This window comes from Heterodontus francisci, chromosome 2 (genome assembly GCF_036365525.1).
Source record: "Heterodontus francisci isolate sHetFra1 chromosome 2, sHetFra1.hap1, whole genome shotgun sequence".
NCBI lineage: Eukaryota > Metazoa > Chordata > Chondrichthyes > Heterodontiformes > Heterodontidae > Heterodontus > Heterodontus francisci.
In genome coordinates this window covers 14,777,136-14,792,787 of record NC_090372.1, presented here as the reverse complement: position 1 = coordinate 14,792,787, position 15,652 = coordinate 14,777,136, and the positions used below count along the sequence as shown (strand labels likewise).

Below are 15,652 nucleotides of genomic sequence, written 5' to 3'. Positions count from 1 at the left end.
CCTGTTTCCTTTTTGTATGCAATTAGTATTGTATGGTGTCTTTTTACTTCTGTGTATCATTTTATATAAATAAATCTGACCAAATAGTTTTAGCCTGAATTGGTCTACTAAACCATTGGTCTAGTGGTATGTTACTGTCTGAGGTGCCAGGAGAACATATTGGGCATCCCATGCTTTCTTCAGTAGGTTCTTTGTGGTTAATTGATAAACCTGAACATGCTACCCACACACAGCAGAAAATGAAGATGCAAGTTCAGTTCATAGTAGGCCCAGACTGGCAATTGCCAGCCATCTCTGAGCATGAATAAACTCATTGCAGAAAAGGCTGAAACGCAGCAGTCCATTCCAGAGAAAGGTATCTATCTGAGATATTAAACTATTTTTGTCTTTTCAGATGCCAATAGACTTGCTGTGTATATCCAGCATTTTCTTTTTAATACCAAATCATATTGGATCCACCAAATGAGGCCTCAAAAGCATGTAGAAGCTTCTATCTACTAATTGAAATTGGGTCCCTCTTGCCCTGTATGCGTAGAGGACCCCTGTACAGAGTGGCAACTGTCTTTCCATCTGACATTCTCAAGTGTCTTGTTTTCATCACATTTGCATTTGGCTGTCAGAGAAAATGGAATTGGGTGTATATTTCCATAGTGAGTCACATGTATATTCTGCTTGCATTATGTGAAAGAGATTCTTGAGGCAAGAGATTGAGTGAATTTTTCTGACTGCTGTTTTATTGTCAACAAGTAAATAATCAATACATGCAAATATTTAACTAGTTGTTAACAGAATGGGGCAAGAGTTATTATTACCCTCTCCTATTCTGGGTAGAATCTAGCACCTCACTTGTCAGTCATCCATCAAGCTGTGCTTTCCTCCTTTGCCTTGCCTCTACACTCCTCTAGTGTGATTTCTAGTGTTGAACCTACAATTTGAACTGCGAACTTGGCTCTGCTTTTAAACTTAGAGAACAAGTAAGCTGTAGACTGCTTTCTTGCCTTCTGTAGAGTTGATCACCCTGGCAACCCATCTAACTCACCTCCTGAACCATCAAAACTGTATTTCGCACCTCTGTTCCACAAATAGCGGCCATTTCGAAGGGACATGGAGTGAAATTAAGGCCATGGTTAATGTGATTTTACTGCTTGTCAAGATACCAGTTTCTGTCTCTCCACTGTGTTGGCCAATCTGATATTAACATTTTGTATGGGATGTCTTCCACACAATGTGGGAAGTTGTCGACCAGTCTGCTTGTTCCTGCCTTCCCATTCTCTGGACTAATCTCCATTGACAGCATATCCCAATGGGACAATGACCCCACAATGTTGTGACTTGTGCAGCAATCTGTGGGTTTAAACGTTATCACTTTGAGGAAGTAACAACCACCTTGGATAAAGGGGAACTTGTAGATGTGGTGTACTTGGATTTTCAAAAGGCATTTGATAAGATGCCACATCAAAGGTTACTACACAAGATAAGAATTCATGGTGTAGGGGGTAATATATTAGCATGAATAGAGTATTGTTAGCTAACAGGAAGTGGAGAGTAGGGATAAATGGGTCATTTCAGGTTGGTCGGATGTGATTAGTGGAGTGCCACAGAGATCAGTGCTGGGGCCTCAACTGTTTACAACCTACATCAATGACTTGGATGAAGGGACTAAATGTATGGTAGCTAAATTTGTAGATTGGTAGGAAGGTAAGTTGTCAAGAGGACATAAAGAGTCTGCAAAGGAATATAGATAGGTTAAGTGAGTGGACAGAAATTTGACAGATGGAGTATAATGTGGGAAAATGTGCACTTGTCCACTTTGGCAGGAAGAATAGAAAAGCAGAATATTATTTAAATGGAGGGAAACTGCTGAACTCTGAAATACAGAGGGATCTGGGTGTCCTGGTACATGACTCACAAAAAGTTAGTATACAGGTACAGCAAGTGATTAGGAAGGCAAATGGAATGTCGTCATTTATTGCAAGGAGAATAGAATATAAAAGTAGGAAATAAAAACAGAAAGTGCTGGAAAATCTCAGCAGGTCAGGCAGCATCTGTGGAGAGAGAAGCAGAGTTTACATTTCAGGTCAGTGACCTTTCATCAGAATTGGCAAAGGTTAGAAATGTAATAGGTTTTAAGCAAATAAAACAGGAGTGGGGCAAAAGACAACAAAGGGAAGGTGTTGATAGGACCGAGGGTCACAGAGAGCAACTGACAAGGAGGTCATGGAGCAAAGACAAAGGCAAAGAATAATTATTCTGTCATTTAACACCCTCTCTGCACTAACGCTTTGTCTTCCACTACACCATTAACACATTCTTTGCCTTTGCTCAATAACCTGAAAGGTTAACTTTGCTTCTCTCTCCACAGATACTGCCAGACCTGCTGAGATTTTCCAGCACTTTTTCTTTTTATTTCATTCATGTACTATTCTCATTTAGAAATGAAAGTTGGAGGTGGAGAAGGAAAATTTTCAAGTGTTTGAGATGATAAAAAGAATTGACGATATGGGTGTGGACAAGTATTTTATGCAACATTAATTGGGGGCATCCAGAACTCTCATAGAAACTGCAAGTGGAACTCTGTATAAGGAAGAACTTCTTCACACTTTCAGTCATTGAGGTTGACACTGATGCAGTAGAGAGAGCTTTAAACTAAATAGTAGAGGAGAGGGTTCAGATGATGGGAAATTTAGCAAGTTAATGAGAAAAGACAAGGCAATAGTGCAGGGTAATGATACGTGTAATGATAATTAGAGTATTACAAGAAGGGATAGAGCATACAGACATAAAGCTGAACCAGCAAATAAGGTCAAAATAGGAAAAATTGCTAAAAAGACAGAATTAGAGGCTCTTTATCAGAATGCATGCAACATTTGTAACAAGATGGATGAATTGATACCACGAATAGAAATAAATGGGTATCATATGATAGCCATTACAGAGACATGGTTGCAAGGTGACCAAGGCTGGGAACTAAATATTCAAGGGTATTTCACATTTTGGTAGAGAGAAAGGTAAAAGAGGCAGGGTAGCTCTGTTAATAAAGGATGAGATTAGTACAGTAGTGAGAAATGATCTTGGCTCGGAAGATTAAGATTGGTAAAATGTAGAATAATTTTGGGTGTTGATAAGAAATAGCAAAGGAAAGAAGTCAGTGGTGGAAGTAGTTTATAGACCCCCTAACAATAGCTACACTGTAGGACAGAATATAAATCAAGAATTAAAGGGGGCTTGCAGGAAAGGTACTGCAATAATTGTGATTTTAATCTTCATATAGATTGGACTAATCAAATTGGTAAAGATAGCCTGGAGGATGAGTTCATAATGTGTATTAGGGACAGTTTCTTAGAACAATTCATTCTGGAACCAACCCTGGAGCAGGCTATTTTAGACCCGGTAATGTGTAATAAGATAGGATTAATAAAAGACCTCATAGTAAAGGATCCGCTAGGCAAGAGTGATCATAACATGATGGAATTTCACATTCAGTTTAAGGGTGAGAGGTTTGGGTCTGAAACTAGTGCCTTAAACTTAAATAAAAGCAATTGCAAGGGTATGAGTTGACTAAAGTGGACTGGGAAAATAAGTTAAGGCAGAAGAAAAGCAGTGGCAGACATTTGACATGATATTTCATAACTCTCAACAAAGATATATTGCATTGAGAAAGAAAGACTATGAGAAGCATGCACCATCTGTGTCTAACTAATGAAGTTAAGGATGGTATAAAATTGAAAGAAAAGGCATACAATGCTGCAAAAATTAGTGATAGGCCAAAGGATTGGGAAAATTGTAGAAACCAGCAGAAGATGACTAAAAAAAAAGAGGGAGAAATTAGAGTATGAGAGTAAACTTGCAAGCAACATGAAAACAGACAGTAAAAGTTTCTACAAATATATAAAAAGGAAGAGAGTAGCTAAAGTAAATGGTAGTCCCTTACAGGATGAATCTGGCAATTAATAATGGGAAACAATGAAATGGCAGAGACTTTGAACAAGTATTTTATATTTATCTTCACAGCAGAACACACAAAAGCAACCTAAGAATAGCAGAAAATCAACAGGCAAAAGGGAGGGAGGAACATAAAACAATTACTATCACTGGAGAAAAAGTACCAGGAAAACTAATGGGACTAAAGGTTGACAAGTCCCCTGGACCTGATGGCCTGCATCCTCGGATCTTAAAAGAAGTAGCTGCAGAGATAGTGGATGTATTGGTTGTAATCTTGCAAAATTCCCTAGATTCTGGAAAGGTTCCAGCAGATTGGAAAACTGCAAATGTAACATTCAAGACTGGGTGGGGGGGGGGGGGGGGGGTGGGGGGCAACAGAAAGCAGGAAACTATAGACCAGTTAGCCAAACATCTGTCGTTGGGAAAATGCTGGAATCCCTTATTAAGGAAGTAGTAGCAGGACATTTAGAAAATCATAATAGAATCAAGCAGAGTCAACATGGTTTTATGAAAGGGAAATCATGTTTGACAAATTTATTAGAGTTCTTTGAGAATGTAACGAGCAGGGTGGATAAAGGAGAACCAGTAGATGTAGTGTATTTGGATTTCCAAAAGGCATTCAATAAGGTGTCACATAAAAGGTTACTACACAAGATAAGACTCATGGTGTCGGGGGTAGTATATTAGCATGGATAGAATAACTAACAGGAAACAGAGAGTCAGGATAAATGGGGCATTTTCAGGTTGGCAAATTGTAACTAGTGGAGTCCCACAGGGATCAGAGCTGGGGCCTCAACTATTTGCGATCTATATTAATGACTAGGCTGAAGGGACCTAGTGTATTGTAACCAAATTTGCAGACAATACAAAGATAGATAGGAAAGCAAGTTGTGAAGAGGACACAAGGGGCTGAGTTTTACCAGCCCCTCGATGCCGTGGATCATGGTGGGAGGGGGGGCCTGTAAAAATGCTAGTGGGAGCAGCCCGCCACGACCCAGGACGCCGAGAAGGCCCCGCCAGATGTTAGCGGCGGTGGCAAAGCCTCGGTGCGGCCCCCCCCTCCCCAACCCCGCCACCAGGTGGCGAGGTCTTAGTTAAAATATTGAATGGCAGAGCAGGCATGAGGGGCTGAATGGCCTACGCCTGCTCCTATTTCTTATGTTCTTATTAGCTGAAGCATTCAGTAAGGTCAATTCCTCAATTCCTGATTAAGCAGAGGGAAGGGTGTTGAGATTAAGATGAAAATGGATGATGGAACTTACTCTGGAAGGTCCATTACATTTTCTTGCCACTTATATTTTTATGCATTTTGCTATTTCATAATCAAGCAATTAAGAGAATAAATATATATTATTGCAGAGTTCTAACATCATGAGCACTGCAGTGCCTGGTTTAAAAGGAAAATAAACACAAAAGAAAATAACAATTTGCACCAATAAGAGAAAACCAACAAAACGACAATGCTTGATTAATAATCAATCTTTTCTTCAAGACAATTCAAAGAATATCTTCATGACTTATTCATTGCCATTGCCAATTCTTCCTTCTCATATATACTCACGGAAAACAGCAGAAATGCATCTTATTTCATCAGTGATGAGGCTGTGAGGACCAGTGAGTTACATGAATGGGTTTTTATTATGTCCCTAAGAAGTGGAATAAACAAAGGGTTCGACAGTTTCCCAGTCATTATTGTGCATTTACATCATGACACAAAAGTCCGAGTGTATCAAGCCTGTGTCCTCAGTACCTTGCTCTACGGCAGCGAGGCCTGGACAACGTATGTCAGCCAAGAGCGACGTCTCAATTCATTCCATCTTCGCTGCCTCCGGAGACCCTTGGCATCAGGTGGCAGGACCGTATCTCCAATACAGAAGTCTCGAGGCAGCCAACATCCCCAGCATATACACCCTACTGAGCCAGCGGCGCTTGAGATGGCGAAGCCATGTGAGCCACATGGAAGATGGCAGGATCCCCAAGCACGCATTGTACAGCGAGCTCGTCACTGGTATCAGACCCACTGGCCGTCCATGTCTCCGCTTTAAAGATGTCTGCAAATGCAACATGAAGTCCTGTGACATTGATCACAAGTCGTGGGAGTCAGTTGCCAGCGATCACCAGAGCTGGCGGGCAGCTATAAAGGCAGGGCTAAAGCGTGGCGAGTCGAAGAGACGTAGCAGTTGGCAGGAAAAAAGACAGAAGCGCAATGGGAGAGCCAACTGTGTAACAGCCCCGACAACCAATCTTATCTGCCGCGCCTGTGGAAGAGTGTCACTCTAGAATTGGCCTTTATAGCCACTCCAGGCGCTGCTCCACAAACCACTGACCACCTCCAGGCACTTACCCATTGTCTCTTGAGACAAGGAGGCCAAAGAAGGTATAATTTTGTTTAAAACAAAATAATTTGTTTTATTTATTTTTCCATTTTCTTTAATGAAGATTATCACACAATATAAAGGCTGCTCCAGATTTTCGGCTGCATCGTGTCAGTTGCTTGCCTATTGGAGCGGAATGACTAGAATCTTGTAGATTATCTTGATGGCAATGAACATGACATTCATGGGACGACTTCAACTGTAGCGTTTCCCAGTGAAAATGTTATGAATAATAAGCATGTACATCAATGTCCCACAATCAAAACAAAACAGAACATTTTGGCAAATTAATTATTGTGCAGAACAAGGTGCCTGTTCTGCCTCTGTTCCATACTAGTGCCTAAACTAGGCAGGTTATAAATAATCAGAGAAGGATAATCGGGCTGAATTTTATGGGCCCCTCTGGACGGGAACGGAGGCAGGGGTTGGGGGGTGGGGAGCCCCCATCAAATTGCATCAGAAGGCAGGGGGCGATGTGCCCATTACCTCATTCACACATTCCAATTTAGTCCTGCCAATTAATGGCCACTTAAAAGATTCTTCCCACCTCCGCCTCAACTTAATGTAAGGTGGAGGGGCCCACCATCGTGTGGAGACACCACTAGGTAAAACCTAGTGGCCTTCTAGCGGGGTCAGGGGTCACTCCTTTGGGGGCAGTCCAGGCCTCCAGAGGGCTGCCCCGGCAGTGATTGCCGCCCCCTGGGAAGATTCCCCCCACTGTCACGAACTCCCCACCCTCTCCGCCACTCCGTTGCTGGTGCCTGCCTGAATGGCCTTACCTTCTCCCAGGGTCTCTGGACTCTTTGGTACTGCAGAGCCTCCTGCAGTACTGGCAATGGCCACTGCTGCCAGTGGTGCTCCCAGTACTGCAGAGGTTCTGGCCTTCAATTGGCTGGCAGCTCTGGAGGTGGGAGCTCGTCCCTTAAAGGGGTGGCAACCCCAATGACGGGCAGTTAATTGCCTGCCCACCGTGGAATTGCAATGGGGGCTCAATGGTGCATGGAGTTGGGGTCTACCCTCACCTTCCGGCTTGCTGCTGAGACTCCCATCTTCAGAACAAAATCCCTGAGTCACTCATCCGGTGACAACTTCATTGCACCATGTGATAAATTTTGTATTTCAGTTGCAACGCTTTATGCTTTTGTAATCTCTAACAATTGGTATATAGTTGGCTGTGGGATGTTTTAAGCATTTAAGGGATTTGCTCAGTAGCTAGTCAACGTGATTTAATTTTCTTCCATAAAAATTCCATGGCTTAAACATTCGGCTTGAATAATTCTTGGATGAGCTCAGAGATATCCTCCCTGCCTCTTTCAGCATACCCCAAAGGGTTTGCGGAGGCACCCTTCACTGCATCTTTATGAGTAGCAGCCCCAACTGCCCCATCCTCTTCTCTCACCAACCTTCCCACACAGTATGCCCGTTGGGGCTAATATCGCCAAACACCTTCCTGTTCCACCCATTTCATCCACAACTGACCCTTTAGACTCTGCCAGCAGATTAATAGTTCTCATCCTTCTCCATGTTACCTCCAGAACTTCCGTTCACTCATGAGCAAGACTCTTGCTACCTTATTGTGGATCATTGTATTAACAGTCTGGCGTTGATTAAAACATGTTTCATGTGTGGTGACGCTTTGCTCCTTACTGAAGCCACCTGAATATACCGTCCAGCAGCTGCCTTGACAAGCCATTAACAATTAAATCATGCCATGGTCTTTCCTCATAACCTTCAAGCACCTCACCATGTCCCACTCCTCATGCCTCTTCTGCAAAATCCTCATTTGCTACTACCCCTCCCCAAGACCCATCCTGAGTTTTTCACGGAGATACCCTCCCTCCATTCCTATCACAACCACTATACTGAATGACTCCTCATCATCAGTGATTTCAATCTCCATCTCAACTCACCTTGTCCTCTCTCCTGTGATTACACCATCCTCTTTCCATGATCAAGTCAGGAGAGTGATGGAATACTCTCCACTTGCCTGGATAGGTGCAGCTCCAACATCACTCAGGAAGCTCAACAGCATCCAGGGCAATGCAGCCTGCTTGACTGGCACCCCATCTACCACCTTAAATATTCACTTCCTCCACCACTGACACACAGTGGCAGCAGTATGTACAATCTACAAGATGCACTCAGCAACTCACCATGCCTCCTTAGACAGAACCTTCCAAACCAGCAACCTCTTCTACCTAGAAAGACAAGAGCAGCGGATGCATGAGAACACCACGAGCTGCAAGTTCCCCTCTAAGCCACATACGATCCTGACTTGGAACTATATCGCCGTTCCTTCACTGTCGCTGGCTCAAAATCCTGGTACTCTCTCCCTAACAGCACTGTGGGTGTACCCGCATCAGATGGACCTCAGCAGTTCAAGAAGGTAGCTCACCACCAACTACTCAAGGGCAATTAGGGATGGGCTTCTCAACAACACCCACATCCATGAAACGAATAAAAATAATCTATTCCTCCATATAAACTCTCCTACCACTTAGGATTGCTATTTCATGAATCCTTTCTACTCCCATCCTTGTATCCTTCACCACCCGCTTCCAACCCACTTCCTAATGTGTCTGGTCCTGGAAAGATCTCATTCCCCAGGACACTTACAATTCCACCTACAAACTCCGAACTGTCAAGCCCTTTGGCCTTGCATTCGCCACAATATTTCTACAACTATTGATCTGGTGAACAGTTCCCTCACCTCGACCTTTGATGCCTTTATCTCCAGTAAAAGTCTTACTCTCTTTCACCCTGGTTTTCCCCCTGAATTACCCCTTTCATTGCTCCTTCAAGTCGAAAGAGCACAGGCTTGAGCATATCTGGTGCATATTGTTTTAATCACCTGTTGCCAGATCCAGCTGGACCCCACTGAGCTCTCCAGTGTCAAAAACACTCACTACTCCAGGATCATCCTGAAACCAAAGGTAACTCCCAGCTTCCTTTCTCTGCAGTGTCCTTAGACCCCTCTCCCCTGCCCTCTCCAAGAATAAGTGCAAGGAGCTGATGGAGCTCTTTATCATTACAGAATCACAGAATTGTTACAGTGCAGAAGGAGGCCATTTGGCCCATCGTGTCTGCACCAGCTCTCTGAATGAGCAATTCACCGAATGCCATTCCCCCGCCTTCTCCTCGTAACCCTGCACATTCTTCCTTTTCAGACAACAGTCTAATTCCCTTTTGAATACCTTGATTGAATCTGCCTCCACCACAGTCTCAGGCAGTGCATTCCAGATCCTAACCACTCGCTGTGTGGAAAAGCTTTAAGATTGAGAACATATGTTCAGCCGCCTCTGCTGCATCCTTCCCTGTGCCCTCATGCACCATTGATCTTTCTCTCATTCTGCCTCCACAATGCTACCCCTGTATATGCATCTTTCTATAGTTTCTCTACCATCTTCCCTCATGCACTCTCTCAGCTCACTTTGTCCATTAGACCCATCTCGCCTGGATAACTCTTACATTTTCAATCATAGTCAAAGCATTTCTATCGATTGCTTCTCTTGCTACTCGCTCACCACTATTTCTGGAGTCCTCCAAGGAGCTTTGCTTGGCCCCTGCTCTTCCTCAGCTAAATGCAGCCCTTTACAGGGTCCACATGTACGCTGCCAACACCAAGCTCTACTTCTCCATCATCTCTCTCAACTCCACTATATAAATGTAAATTGTTGCAGTTATTGTTAGGTGTTGTAGTTGAATCATCAACTTAATAAATATATTTATTTACAAATGTAATGTTTACAGAGGAATTCTGTTACTCAAAAATGTCCTTACACATAGCCCACTGACACACAAGATGACAGGAAACATCCATCTTGATACATCCAATACATGCATTCATACCCTAGCAATTGGCATTGCTTTCAGATAAGGTAAAAAAGCACCAGTGCTAGCCATTTCCACACCTAGGGCTGAATTTAATGGCCCCCCCCCCACTAGGGTTGGGAATGGAGGTGTTGGGGGGCGGGGGTCCCATAAATTGCAACAGAAGACGGGGATGGGGGAGTGCCCATTGCCTTCCTGACACCTTCCAATTTAGTCCGGGGCAGAGAAGGCCGAGGATGGCCTTCCCACCCCAGGCCAATTGAGGCCATTAATGACCACTAAAAGGCTCTTCCCACCTCTGCTCCAATTCAACAAAAGGTGGAGGGGCCCACCGACGCAGGGAGTTAATTGCCTGCCCACTGTGGTATTGCATCGGGGGTCCTACAGAGGGCCAAGGTGGGGTCTGAACATAAGAAATAGGACAGCAGTAGACCCTATGCCCCATCGAGCCGGGTACGCCATTCAATACAATACTTCATGGCTGATCTTTGGTTTCAACTCCACTTTCCCACCCACTCCCCATATCCCTTGATTCCCTAAGAGATCAAAAATCTGTCTATCTCAGCCTTAGTTATATGCAATGATGGAGCACCACTACCCTCTAGGATAGAGAATTCCAAAAATTCACAACCTTTCGAGTGAAGAAATTTCTCCTCATCTCAGTCCTAAATGATGAACCCCTTATCATGAGACTATGCTCCCGTGTTCTCAATTCCCAAGTCCTGGGAAAAAACCTCTCAGTGCCTCTCCTGTCAATCCCCTTCAGAATCTTGTATGTTTCAATGAGATCACCGCTCATTAGTCTAAATTCCAGAGAGTACAGGCCCATATTACTCAGCCTCTCATCATAGGACAACCCTCTCATCCCAGGAACCAATCTAGTAAACCTTCACTGTACCACCTCCAAGGCAAGTATATCCTTCCTTAGATATGGAGACCAAAACTGCGCACAGTACTCCAGATATGGTCTCATCAAAGCCCTGTACAATTGCAGCAATACTTCATTATTCTTGTACTCCAATCCCCTTGCAATAAAGGCGAAAATGCAATTTGCTTTCTTAATTTCTTGCTGTATCTGGATGCTAACCTTTTGTGTTCCTTGTACAAGTACACCCAAGTCTATCTGAATATCAACATTTACAATTTACACTCTTTTTAACAAAATACTCTGTTTTTCGATTCTTCCTACAAAAGTGAATAACCTGACACTTCCCCACATTATACTCCATCTGCCATCTTGTTGTTCACTCACTTAACCTATCTATATCTCTTTGCAGCCTCTTTGTGCCCTCAGCAAACTTAGATACATTACTTTTGGTCTGTTCGTCTAAGTCATTAATATAGATTGTAAATAGCTGAGGCCCCAGCACTGATCCTTGCGACACTCCACTATTTACAACCTGTCAACTTGAAAGTGCCCCAGTTATCCGTACTCTCTGCTTCCTGTCTGTTCATCAATCCTCTACCCATGCTTATATATTACCTCCAAACTCCATGAGCCCTTATCTAGCTTATTAACCTTATCAAATGCCTTTTGGAAATGCAGGTATACTACATGTACTGGTTCCCCTTTATCTACCCTACTAGTTACATCCTCTGAATCAGAATGTTGTGTGTTCAAGCCCCGCTCTAAAGAATTGAGCACATCACTTCAATATAGTACTGAGGGAGTGCTGCATTGCCAGAGGTGGTGTCTTTCAGATGAAACCATAAACTGAGATGTATCTAAATGACACCCCTGGCACTACTTGAAGAAAAACCAGTGAGTCCTCCAGTTTCCTGGTCAAATTTATTCCTCAACCTGCAACACCAAAATATCTCAGCTCGTCATTTATCTCACTACTTGTTTGTGGGATCTTGCTATGTATAAATTAGCTGCCGAATGTTATTTATAAAATAGCAATGACTACAGTGTGAAAGAAATTCACTGGCTTAAGGTATATTGGGATGTACTGAGGACTTCAGAGGTGCCATATAAAAATAGATTTGTATATGTAGCTGCTGATTTTCCTTTCTATGTGCCATACTTTAAACTTATCGTCATTAATTTTCATCTCCCATTTTTCTGCTCATTTATGTAATTTCTCCAATACATTTTTAAAATTAATTTACAGGTTATGGATGTCCCTGGCAAGCCCAGCATTTATTGCCCACCCTTAATTGCCCTTGAGAAGGTGGTGGTGAACTGCCTTCTTGACTACAACTGAGTGGCTTGCTAGGTCATTTCAGAGGGCAGTTAAGAGTCAATCACATTGCTGTGGGCCACATGTAGGCCAGACTGAGTAAGAACAGCAGATTTCCTTCCCTAAGGGACATTAACCAGATGGGTTTTTATGAAGAGCAAGTAGCTTCATGGTCACCATCACTGATAATATCTTTTTTAAATAAATTCCAGATTTATTTAACTAAATTTAAATTCTCCAGCTGCTATGGTGGGATTTGAACTCAAGTCTCAGATCATTGGTCCAGGTCTCTGGATTACTGGCACATTCTGTTCACATTTCAGGGGTTCCAGCATCCATAGTATTTTGCTCTTATCTCTGGATTACTAGTCCAGTAACATAACCATTAAGCTACGTACAATTTCTTCGTTACTGTAATTTCTGAGCTGCCGCTTTCTGATTTGACTACGTCTTCCTGCTGTGATATTACCTGCCAATCTGACCACTGTGCACTGAATTTCTGAATCTGGGTCATTTATGTAAATTAGTAACAAGGGTTGTCCCAATACTGAGCAAAACTGGACCATGCCATTCAATATTCCCCATTAACCCAGTGTTATATTCCAAAAAATGATGGAAGGTGTTGTTGAGCGGGCAATCAAGCGGCACTTTCTCAGCAATAAGCTGCTCAGTGATGCTCAGTTTGGATTCCGCCACGGCCACTCAGCTCCTGACTTCCTTACAGTCTTGGTTCAAACACGGACAAAAGAGCTGAATTCAAGAGGTGAGGTGAGAGTGACTGCCCCTGACATCAAGGCAGCATTTGACCGAGTGTGGCATCAACGAGACCCAGCAAAACTGGAGTCAATGGAAATCAGGGGGAAAACTCTCTGCTGGTTGGAGTCATACCTAGTGCAAAGGGAAATGGTTGTGGTTGTTGGAGGTCAATCATCTCAGCTCCAGGATATCACTGCAGGGGTTCCTCAAGGTACTGTCCTGGGCCCAACCATCTTCAACTGCTTCATCAATGACCTTCCTTCAATCATAAGGTCAGAAGTGGGGATGTTCGCTGATGATTGCACAATGTTCAGCACCATTCGCGACTCCTCAGATACTGAAGCAGTCTGTGTAGAAATGCAGCAAGACCTGGACAACATCCAGGCTTGGGCTGATAAGTGGCAAATAACATTTGCACCACACAAGTGACAGGCAATGACCATCTCCAACAAGAGAGAGTCGAACCATCTCCCCTTTTGACATTCAATGGCATTACAATTGCTGAATCCCCCACTATCAACATCCTGTGGTTACCATTGACCAGAAACTGAACTGGAGTAGCCATATAAATACTGTGGCTACAAGAGCAGGTTAAAGGCTAGGATTACAGCAGAGTAACTCACCTCCTGACTCCCCAAAGCCTGTCTACCATCTACAAGGCACAAGTCAGGAGCGTGATGGAATACTCTCCCTTTGCCTGGATGAGTGCAGCTCCAACAACACTCAAGAAGCTCGACACCATCCAGGACAAAGCAGCCCACTTGATTGGCACCCCATCGACAAACATTCACTCCCTCCACCACCAACGCACAGTGGCAGCAGTGTGTACCATCTACAAGATGCACTGCAGCAACGCACCAAGGCTCCTTAGACAGCACCTTCCAAACCCACAACCTCTACCAACTAGAAGGACAAGGGCAGCAGATGCATGAGAACACCACCACCTGCAAGTTCCCCTCCAAGCCACACACCATCCTGAACTATATCGTCGTTCCTTCACTGTCACTGAGTCAAAATCCTGGAACTCCCTTCCTAACAGCACTGTGGGTGTACCTACCCCACATGGACTGCAGCGGTTCAAGAAGGCAGCTCACCACCACCTTCTCAAGGGCAATTAGGAATGGGCAATAAAAGCTGGCCTGGCAGGCGACGCCCACATCCCCATGAACGAATTAAAAAAGCTTATTTTTGAAGGATTATGCTGTAACCAATCCTCACTCAGTCTTGCATTTATTTTACAAAGTAAAAAAAATTCCAAACATGCAGCTCCTCACTCTAACCTTCAGCCAGTCTCAGTAAATGTCTCCTTATATGTACTCACGTAAAGGCCCTAATTAACACTCTCCACCTGCACATGATTAAACACAATTAACACCCGACATAACTCCTCAAATGAGTACTCACATCCATCCTAGAGACAATTTCAGGTTATTCCACTTGATTAAACCAACGATATGATATAATAAAATATAACAAATACTGGAAATGCATAGCAGTCAATTAACAGCTCTAAGTGAAAGGCAGTTTAGTGTTTCAAGCTGGATTTTTAAAAATCAGAACTCAAGAATTTGTTTATTTTCTTTCTCTACATGTTATTTTAGTTCTTTATACGCACAACCTCAATCTGTATAAATTATGTAAGACGATAGAAGAATCTATTTCAGGACTGTAGCTGGCCTCAAAGCAATCCAGGCAGCACCTCAGAGAAAAGATCTGTGCTTAGTAATGGGTTGCTCTGCACTTTGGGAAGTACACGCCTGTACAAGCATTTTTTAGGTCTTGCTCGATGACTGCACAGAAACTCATGATCAGTAAACAGGAAGTGTGTAGCCCACACAGTGCGCAGAAAACCTGAGACGTGCAGTCCTTGAATTCAGACTTGGGAGCAACATGTTGAACTGACTCACTAGGGGCAGCACCAGCACTGCTCTCTGACAACAGATAGTACTGTAGCTGCCCTCAAGTTGAAAACAATGGAACATAGGAACACAGGCGTGAACAAGACGAACAAGCATTGGAACAAAGGTGGGGGGAGGGGGGTAAAGTAATAATTCTAATCGCAATTTCCAGCAGACATCGGCGAAGATTGTCGAGAAAATGTCTTATTTCATTGAGATTCTCTCCCCACAAAAGTTGTTTGGAACATTAATTTCTGTTTTTGTGCTGGAGTGGCTCAGGGTGGATGTTTTCTTTTTCATACATAGAATCACAGAATGATGCAGCACAGAAGGAGTCCATTCAGCCCATCGTGCCGGTGCTGGCTCTTTGGTAGAGCTATCCAATTAATCCCACTCCCCTGCCCTTTCCCAATAACCATGTAACTCTTTTTTCCTTCAGGTATTTCTCTCTGATGTTTACCAAGGAAAAATACTTTGCTAATGCCAAACCGATGAACGAGGAGGTTGTCACAATACTGGATGAGATAAAAATCAATAAAGAGGAGGTACTTGAAAGTGTGGCAGTAATTAAAATGGATAAGTCACTCAGTCCAGAGGGGTGTAGCCGAGGTTGCTGAGGGAAGTAAAGGTAGAAATAGCTGAGGTGCTGGCCACAGAGTTCCAATCC

The 15,652-nt window shown here is 43.4% G+C and overlaps 1 protein-coding gene across 1 annotated transcript in view; it reads left to right on the top strand.

Annotated features, from left to right (window-relative positions):
* LOC137382531 (uncharacterized) overlaps positions 1 to 15,652 on the top strand; it is a 93,645-nt gene that overhangs the window by 14,373 nt on the left and 63,620 nt on the right. The window lies entirely within an intron of this gene.